The following is a 10,828-nucleotide window of genomic DNA, read 5'->3' as shown; positions in this document are numbered from 1 at the left end:
CATCCATCCATCCATCCATCCATCATCCACCCATCCATCCATCCATCCATCCATCCATCCATCCATCCATCCATCCATCCATCCATCCATCCATCCCACAGTTGTGCTCACTGCCAATAACAGCACATTTCTTTATATTTATCCATTCAAACACCAGTATGTTCCTCAGTGTAAAAATATTATTGTGACTACAATTGTTGCATCCATCTTAATAATAATAATAAATAAATAAATAAATAATCAGAAGTGTAAATAAACAGTTGAGTATTGCAGCTACTTGCCCTAACTTTTTTATGTACCAAGCTGTTATGTTGGATGTTAAGGTTGTGTTTCAAGTTTCCAAACAGAAATGTGGAATTCCAGTTGATATTTTGCCATTTTGGAACTGGGAAGTTTTGACATGTGAAATGAAACGCACTCCAAACTGTTTCTATAAACGCGTTTCTCTTTACTATTAGGGTTAAACTCTGAATTCATCCTGCTGATTGTTCCAGGCCTTGATGTCAAGTCACTGCCTTTTCAATAAGTCACTTATCTCATATTCAGACACCAACTTCACCGCCTTTTAACTGCTCTCCGCTCGGAGAGCTTTCTGTCGCAGCTCAAAAAGCAGGTTTCCACCCACTCCACCCCTTTTCAGGCTGGGCTTCCTGCTCGACTCCATACAGCAGAACCAGACAAGATGTCTGACACATCTGCAGCCCAGGACAGAGCAGGAGTCCATGTATGGGACAAGAGACACACTGCAGAGACAGATTAGTGGTCTTAATCACCTTAATGAAGAGACAACAGGGAGGGAAACATACGTTCAAGGTTCTTTATTGTCATTCGCATCCCATGTGGTACATGAGGTAGAACAAAATTATGTTCTCAAGGTCCCAGTTACACTCAGAAATAGCAATCATATGAAGTCTAAAAATAAGAAACAGTATACAAGGGTCTAAGATAAATGCAAAACACTAATTATGTAAAATAATATGGTATATTTATCAAACAGCAGCCTGAACATGAGTCTGTAGTGAGCAGGTATGAATAAGCAGCATGGATAATCAGCAGCACACCAATTAAAGTGGCATTACATACAAGAGGACTAAACTTTTAAAACTATATACAAGCTGAAATAAACAGAAAACTCCAGCTTCAGTTTTCTGCAGAGGCTAATGTGTCTTATTTAAATTAATGAATCATTGCTTGAACTTTATTTAAAACAAACAAACAAAAGTTTCATTGTTAAGTGTGCCTGGGTTAGCTCTGCTTTACTTTTCAGTCAAGAGTTTGGGTCGACTTTTAACACAGCGTCGCCATGGTAACCCCAGCTGTAGAAACGGTAATGCTCTCCAACATTTCAGACGATCAAAATATAAAACGCCTCATTAATCAGCTTCATGGAAAAATGGTGCGGCAGTTTGTAAAGATTTCGGCAGCTGCAGCGGGAGCACAACAAGTGCATTAAGATTATTAATGAACAGCAAGCGCCTGAAGCAGTCATCTTCAGAGGGATCCAAAAACTGCTCCATCACGTCCCACGGAACGGACTCAGACGTGAGCAGAACCGTGGAACCGAGGGCTTAAAGTGAGGACTTAATCGTTTTGATCAAGGAGACGGGGATGTTAGGGGACAAAAAGTTCAGGGAATAATAAAAGAAAATGTGTTTGCCTCTTGAATGTGAAACCAAACAAACATATGGTGCTTTGATTTACAATACTTTAAAAAGCAGCAAAAAAGATTTTTGAAGCATTCGTCTTTTTGATTCTTGTAGACAAGCTTTTACTGTGGTCGTGAAAAAAATGTGTCTTTTATTATTATTTATAGACAGTAGATATATTTCCTGCTGCTGAAGGTGGGAGGTGATAATGTTACTTTTTTGCCTGTGTGTTTATTTGTCTCTAGCGTTAGCAAAATATCTCATGAACATGTACATGTGCACTGTATGTGCATTTATAATTGATTAATAGTTTGAGTCAAGTGACATTAGAAAACACAAAACTGGCTATAATTCAACCAGTTTTAGAGGTATTGAGTTAAATTTGGTGTGGTAGTAGCTGAGCATTGTTCCCAACACATACTGTGAGCGCCACGCGTTGGGCGACATCTTTGCTTTAAACGTTAGCATTAATATCAAAGTTCATGCTCGTTAATCCAGGTTAAAAATCCAACAAAGCTAAGTCAGATCATCTGGACGGTTTCTTTGTGTTGAAACGTTTCGTCCTTCATCCATCGGACTTCATCAGTCCGAGGAACCACAACAAACTCAGTCTCACAAGCAGCAAACCCACATAGTGGACCAACCAGTTTGATGGTGATAAAGTGGTTTCTGGAGCCCACCCTCTCCCCCAATGACTCCTCTGAGGCAGCCATAGCCAAAGTGGTTCAGAACATCAAAGATTTTTGAGTCTGAGCTTGTTTGTGGCTCCTCAGACTGATGAAGTCCTTTGGATGAAGGACGAAACGTTCAACAACAACAAAATAAACTGTCCAGATGACCTGACTTAGCTTTGTTGGATTTTGTACCTGGATTATTGAGCATGAACTTTGATGTTTTGAACCACTTTGAATATGGCTGCCTCAGAGGAGTCACTGGGGGAGAGGGTGGGCTCCAGAAACCATCTTATCACCATCAAACTGGTTGGTCCACTATGTGGGTTTGCCACATGTGGGACTGAGTTTGTTGTGGCTCCTCGGACTGAAGGAGTCCTTTGGATGAAGGATGAAACATCTCACCAAAAAACAAACAAACAAAAATAAACTGTCCAGATGACCTGACATTGACAAATGAACTAGCAGATGGATTTTAGTGAAACTTTCAGAAAGTAATCATTTGCTGTGTCTACAACTATTAACAATTGGAGTCAACACAATTCAAGATGGCTGCCAAAGCGAATGACCTTAGCTAGCACAAAAATGGCTACAACCTGAGATTTGATGTGAGCTGAGAGTTATTCTCACATTCTCAGAGCGCCGACGTCTCACATCGTCACAGGAGATTGTAGAAACATAAGATTTGACTAAAACGGCTTGAACTCTGTTCCTTCTCGGCAAAAGATGCATTCCTTTGAGAAAAGCTAGTTCCTTTATTTCTTTAAAAGCAACACCTCATTGTATCCTGATGCATGCTCAACCTCATTGTGCCACAATGATGACTGTGATTAGCTCTAATCCTTATAATTTTACACAAACCGATGCCCCTGCATGCAGCCTTCTCACAATAATCCCCATGAAGCCTCCAGATTGGAAACAATTACTAATTATCGTCTTGTTTTGCACGTATTAATTTATGCTCTCATTCCCGGAGAGAAATTGCTACGTGGCTCCGAGGCAATTATTGATTTCCAGCTCATGTGGGCTGAAATGAAGGGGAGGACATAAAACGCAAAATGGCAAACAAACATTTTCGATTCGCCCACAAGGATTAAAAGTTTGCCGCCACACGCTGATGAGGTGAGAGAGCTGCTGCAAACCTGTTCGCTTGCTCTGATTTGTGGACGGCAAAGCTTTAGAGCGCGAGCTGTTCAAGAAAAACTTTCCAATAAATCACGTTTATTTAGCTTGTCAAATCTAGTCGAGGCCTTTCCCCAATCATCTCAGGGATGAAACAGACGGAAACTTTGCTGTATTTATTATAAATCAACCCTCACGGGGTCATGCATGTGCTCTTTAGCCACTTTGTGCTGCATTTTTTCCATGCAGAGATTACTTTCATGCTCCCTGCAGCACTTTAATCAAGTTAGGACATTAAATCCTCCTTACAGGCTCTTGTCAAGCTCAGCTTTTTCTCAGCGTATCAGACATTTTTATATTGTATCGTGAGTCATTTAATGAGACAGAAGTGCATCTTTGCAGATATTACCTCTGTTGCTGTAAAAGAGGGGGGTGACATCTGCATGATGGAAAACAAATTTTTATATATATTTACAGAGCTGAGAGTTCAAGTGAGAGTTTCAGCTTCTGTTTGGCTTTATTAAAACGCTCACAGTGCAGAGCGAGACAATGATTTTTGTTGATTTATCTAAAAGAAAAACATTTCAGTTCATCTCTTTTTGTGATTCAAACGTCCTAAAAAGCATCAATTTGGAACATATGTAATTACCCAACATGCACTCCTCCATTGTGCAATAAATAAGCACATCATGTTGTAGAAATGAAAATATTATATTAAACCTGCAGATGACAACTCAGCTGTATATAAATTTGCAGTCAAATGCGGGAGCATCCAAATAAAACCCATATTTCTTAATTAAGAGTTGGCTTAAACAGGTTTAAATTATCTCAGGAATTAAATTCTTACTTTTTGTTTGCAAGAAAAAGGTTTTAAGTGAAAATGAACATTCAAAGGAAGCGAAAGCAGACAACCAAAGTCTACACCTAATAATGGTCACGATGACGCCAGATTTTCCATGGAGGATAGAGTTTAATGAGCATTTTAATTCAAATATGAAGGATATCCTCATAAAATACAGCACAAATAGTCAAGTATTAGGAAAAATAAATAAAAAAGTACTCTTTCAGTTTTGTCTTTGGCTCATAAAAATCCTGCATCTTTGAAATAGAGGTTTTGATTCAACCTCTGACGTCTTAAAAAAGAGTTTATAAAAGTTTTCAAAAGCTGCTTGCTTTGAAAACACTGTGAATATTGTTCTGCTGATATTCAGCACAACTTATTCTTAAATGCTGAACAGCATCAAAACGATAACTCCGAACTTTTGAAGTGGAGTTTAGTGGAATTTTTAAAAATAAATAATATCTTACCTGTTGTAGATAGCTCTTTGAATGATCTCAGTGGGAAGGAATAAAGTTTAATTTTGACCAGATTCACAAGCTAACAGCTAATCTGAAACAGTATGGACTGCTTCCACCTGAAAACAGCTTCAGTGTCAACTAAATTCATGTCGACTTTGTTGTATTAACATCTACAATCCTGACAGTGCATGACATCATTATTTACTTTAAACTTTATAGTTATTTACAGCACAAAAAGTTATCTGTAGTACTTTCAATAGTTTCAGTGAAGTCAATGAAGATCTGACAAAAATTACAAATTTTCTGCCAAACTAAGAGTAATCTAATGAGGAATTAATGGCATTCTCAAGTTTTTCTAAGATAGCGTTGCTGTGAACCACAACAAAATTATTTAGTTTGAAATTGTTTTAAGACGACACCAATCCTCTTTGCTCTAGATTTTTGTTTATCTAGCTGTTAGCTCATAAATCTGGTCAGAAATAAACTGTGATTCTCCAAACTGAAGCCATTCAAACAGTGATCCGCAACAGGTAAGATATTGTTTGTTCATAACCTCTCAGATCTCAGATCCCTGCATTCAATTATTTGGTGTAAAGGTGGCTGTTGTTTTCAGGAAAGTTGGATCGAAGAATGCTAACTTGACATGAAGCGTGCAAAAGGTTTATTTAAACAAAGACAAAACGCTGCTGCGGCGGTGAAACCTTACAAAAGTCGTCTCAAGGAGTATCAAAGAAGGAGGAGCCCAAAAAACACCAGGATGGACGTGGACGGAACATGAAAATGGTGAGTGACTAACAACTGACAGGACACATAAGCAGCTTCTGATCAGGAAGTGGAGACACCTGGGCTGAAGACAGACTGGGAACAGGTGAAAGTGGGCGGAGCTGGAGCAGAGAACTGAAAAATGACTTATGGCACAAGTGAATGAAAATACACGGAGCAAACCGAACACAAAGAAAATCATCCATCCATTCATCCATTATCTTTACCCGTTTGTTCCATTTTGGGTCACGGGGGTCGCTGGTGCCCATGTCCAGCAATCACTGTGCGAGGGGCGGGGTACACCCTGGACGGGTCGCAAGTCCATCGCAGGGCCACATAGAGACAAACAACCATTCACTCTCTCACTCACACCTAGGGACAATTTAGAGTTACCAATCAGCCTAACGCATGTTTTTGGTCTGTGGGAGGAAACCGGAGTACCCGGAGAAAACCCACGCATGCACGGAGAGAACATGCAAACTCCACCCAGAAAGGCCCCTGGACCGGGGTTTGAACCAAGGATCTGCTCGCTGAGAGGCAGCAGCTCTACCAGTTGCGCCACCGTGCTGCCTACAAAGAAAATCATACACAAACTAAACAGAAAACACACAAAAAAAAACACAGATCCTGACAGCTGCAGGTGATTCATCATAACAGAATGATCTGAAATGTGCAAACATAACATCTACTAATTGTGTCAAAGCAAGGTTTTATTTATTTTGTCTCTTTGCTTGACTGTAGCTTAATTCAATGTACATCTTTTGTAATTTTACCTTTTAGTTTCAGGGAAAAACAACAACTAAAAACAAGAATTTGTAAAGACACCCGTGGTTTTCTACAGCGGGATAAAGCTGCTGGGACAACCACTGAAAACTGAAAGCAGCAAATAAATCACATTTTCCTGCACACATTTCTCTCCTTGCAGTGAAAAGGCCGGCTGACTGCTCTCCCAGTGAAGCAGCTTCTCGTCTCCTCGACTCTCTCTGTTGATGGGATGTGAAAGCTTGGACATGGCAGAGGCAGCCCAATTATAATCAACTGTCAGAGCTCACCTACAGCTACCTCTGACTGCTCCGAGCTTCTGTTTCCATCGGGGGCTGATGAACTAATGAGATTATCGCTGCATTATAAGAGAAGCACACAGAGTTCGCAGCCCGCTGGGGAATTTTGTGCAAAGGAATAATAAAACAGCCTTTTAGCAGGCAGCTTTCACACAAACAGAGCTCCCCGTCTGTTTTGTGTCTTTGAACGGGACACTTGATTTTCAATGTGCTGTTCAAACGTTAACAAAACGCTTCGCTCTTCAGAGAACACTTAGACTCATTACGTTCCGTTTCTTGTCACAAAGAGGTCACAAGAAGGCTTTTAACACTGAAGTGGGATTTTTTTTCCTGCCTTCATGAAAAGCAGCCATCATTTCTCTGTTTAGGGTGAGCGTTTGTCTCTGTTAGCAAAATATCTCCTAAGGTCTTCTGTGGTCACTGCTGTGTTGGGGATGACTCTGACCTACACACCAAATTTGAACTCAATATCTAAGATGCACTGAGTTTTAGCCATTTTTGGCTTTGATAAGACTGTTTAACTGAAGACTGGAGCCATACAGCCACACCAGGTGGTTAGTACCACCGCTCTGTATATTTGGACCTTTGTCCCAGTCTTTAGGTCTTTATTGGATCAGATTTTTTATAGAGTCTGCCAAAAGTCCAGTTTGATTTAGCCAGTCTGTTGATTTCTGTGTTGATTTTGGCGCCTGATGAGATTGTGCACCCAAGGTATACGAAGTGATTGACTTTGTTGACGCTGGTGTGTGGTGGGTGGTACGGGTCATTGGGTGCTGGTTGATGGAGCACTTCGGTCTTCTTTAGACTGACTTCCAGGTCAAACTGTTGGGTAGCCTTTGCAAAGCAGGTCACGATCCGCTGCATGGCTGGCTGGTTCAGTGTGGGCAGCAAGAGCAGCATCGTCAGCAAACAAAAGTTCGAGACTCAGCTGCTCCAAAGTCTTGGAGTGAGCCAACAGGTGCTTTAGACTGAACAGGCTGCTATCCAAATGATAGCGAATAAAGATGCCATTGTCATGGTCCATATCCTATGTGGCCTGTTTCAGCTGAAGAAAATGGAGAAAAGCATTAGTGCAAGAACGCAGCCCTGCTGGACGCCATTGGTGATGGTAAAAGGAGATTCTCCATTTAGCTTGACTTGTCTGTGCTGGGCTTCATGGATCTGGGAGATTTCTTTGTGAGTTTTGATTGAGGGACAGCTTTTCCAAGATCTTCTGGAGTCCTTTCCTGCTGACAGAACCAAACGCTTTTGTCAGGTCAACAAATGTCACAAAGAAGACGTTTCTCTTGGAGCTGCTTGAGAACAAAGATCATGTCAGTTGGTTCTGAACCCGCACCGATTCTCTGGGAGGTATTTTTTTTCAGGCGTTCCCTTCTTCAGGGGTCATCACGGTGAGCAAACTCACATGAAGACTTGACAATCATTTTTAAACCTGATGTCATTCCCATCGTGACCTTCAACAACAGAACCCTTGCAAGGGTCTTGTCAGCTATTGAAAGTAGAGTTGTTTTTCTATAGTCGGAGTAGTCTGATTTTTCACATTCCTTACAGTGTGATAATGATTGCATCTCTGAAGTCCTGCAGAAGTTTTCTTTCCCAGCTGCAAGAGAAGAAGCTATGAAGCCTTGAATGAAGAGCTGGATCACCTTGGATCCAGATCTCAGGTGAGATGCCATCTATTCCTGCTGCAATACCTGACCACAGAAAATATACACGCATAAATAAACCAACAAGAGCAACTTTAGTCTTCCACATGGATGACCACATGCTTCGTTCCAAACCAGAAGCCTAATCCAGAGCTGTGATGTCACCTTTGAGTGATTACTGTTAGAAAAGAGAACGGTGATCTGAGAGCCAAACACTTCGGTTGGATGGACTGCTGGTAAATTATTTTTTTAACTTGTGAAGCTTCTGAGATGAATCCAGAGGAGGAGGATGTAAACTGTCATAAAGTGGAGTGGGAAAGTTTGCAATATGTCTTTTTATTGTACATTTTTACTTTACTGACTTAGCCGGATTGGCCTCCAAAGAGCCAACTCTCCCTCTGGAGACGATCGCTGATGATTTGGAGCTGCCGGAGCAGCTCGCAGACATCTGAATAATTTATATCAGGGTCACGACTTGTGTTTTTCTGTGTGACAGTCGTTCTTTGAATGCCGATAAGGGTTGAATTCCAATACAGAGTCTAAAAACAAAACCCCTCAGGTGAAAGTCTCCTTCTTTCAAACTCAACTGGACCACATCTGGACTGCAAATAAAAAACTCAAAGCTTCCTGTAATAATAATAATAATAATAATAATAATGATAATAATAATAATAATAATAATAATAATAATAATAATAACAATAATCTTGCCTTTTTGCTGCCACCTCATGCCAGAGTTTTTGTTTTTAAATGTTGCAGATGGTTTTTCATCCGATGCTTCAGTAAATCTGCACCTCTGATTGTTGGAGACGCAGAGTAAACAGGCACTTTCTTCGTTTCTGTGGGTTTTAATTTTTCTGCTGCTGTTCGGGTTTTTCCAACGGCAACACATGCCCCTCCATGAAAACCGTTCAGATCCAATCAAAAACAGTAAAAAATAAATAAAACAATGGAGCAAAAATCAGAAGTTTTATGTTGTTTAGTAGTTGAAGATATTGATGTAAACATGTTAATTAAAGTCAGTTAAACAGCTCACATGTGCAGCTGTTGTGTTTTTAACTTTTTATGTTGAACTAGTCTGTTATTTCTTGTGATATTTTAGAAATATGGAAATGAGGATCTATAATAAAGTTATAAACAATCATTATCTTACCTGTTGTAGAAAGATCTTTAAGTGAGCTCAGTTTGTGGTTTAATTATGACCTGATAAATTAGCTAAGGGCTAGTCTGAACGCAGTCATGACATAAGTGGATTGCTGCTGTCTTAAAACAACTCTAATAAAAAAAAATGTTTTACAGGTTCAAGCAACTACTACTATGGTTATCTGCAGAAATAGCTTGCTGTAGCACTTCTGGTGCAATCTGATGTATTTTCAGCTGGAACATCAACATGCAATGTTAAACTCATTTAGCTGTATTTATGGAAATGTTCCAACAGATACATTTATCTCTTTACAGTAATTTGCATATATCTGAGTGAAACAAAGAAAGAAAGAAAGAAACAAACAAAAAAAACAGTGCAGACTGTAAGAGCTTAAAAACCTTAGCAACTGTTCTAGCTTGACAATAAACAACTGTGTCATCAGCATAGAAATGTAAGGATACATCAGGAATGATCTGACCTACGTTACCGGTACTTATATAGATTGTGAAGAAGGTGGGTCCTAAGACTGAGCCTTGTGGTACACCATTGTTGACAGCTAGATAGCTGGAAGAAGTACCATTTTGTTGAACACATTACATTACTTTATTATTAATTAACACATTACACTTAAAAGACTAACATACTTAAAATCTGAGTATTTAAATAATCTGTTTGAGAGTGATGTAATTTTTGGAGTTTATTTACTCTGTAGTTAGTCATGAGTGACTTTGTGAACAACTTTTATTTATTCCAGAAAAGTACCCTCAATAACATAAATTAACTCGACCTAGCCATGTATAAAATTTGTCCAACAAAGATTATAATATTTTTGTTTATTCTGCCGCTGACACGAAGCTCATGTTGGGAAAATTTCCCTCTAAAGTGATAGATTTACATGCAACCAATGCTAAATAACCTTTTTGATGTTTTAAAAGCCTGCATCATGCGCTGATTTTGAGAGAGCATGAAAAAAAGTGTGGTTGAATTCATCAACGCATCGTATGCAATGACAGCTGAACTTTGACCTCTGGCTGCATCTGCAGCCTCATTATGAGAGAGAAGACTTAAAAATTTTTTTTTCTTTTTTCTCAACGACAGCAGGTCCAGCATCAAAAAATAATCAGGCTGTTTTAGTGTCAATGCTGTTTTATAGGCTTTGTAAAAATAAAATAAAAACCTTTAAAAGCAGGAGTAAAAAGCAATGAGACAGCACTTAAAAATTGATTTGCATTCTGTCTTTCCTCCGAACTGTTATAAATTCCTCCTAACAAACAAATTAAAAACACTCATTAGGCTGCCTGAGGAATTACTCATGTGAGGCTCTTGAAAGCAGAAAAAGATCTGCAACACGGCAAAGCTAATTTTCTTAATAATCATGAATGTGTGTTTGTAAATAACTACAGAAAACTGGTGATTTGTCAAATGACTTTTCTGGTCACATCAGCTGGATTTTTGGTAATTATGAAATCAATGATGA

The sequence above is a fragment of the Nematolebias whitei genome, chromosome 19 (genome assembly GCF_014905685.2).
Source record: "Nematolebias whitei isolate Nwh7 chromosome 19, NemWhi1, whole genome shotgun sequence".
Lineage (NCBI taxonomy): Eukaryota > Metazoa > Chordata > Actinopteri > Cyprinodontiformes > Rivulidae > Nematolebias > Nematolebias whitei.
The sequence above is the reverse complement of the archived record's forward strand: the minus strand, read 5'-3'. Positions refer to the sequence as shown.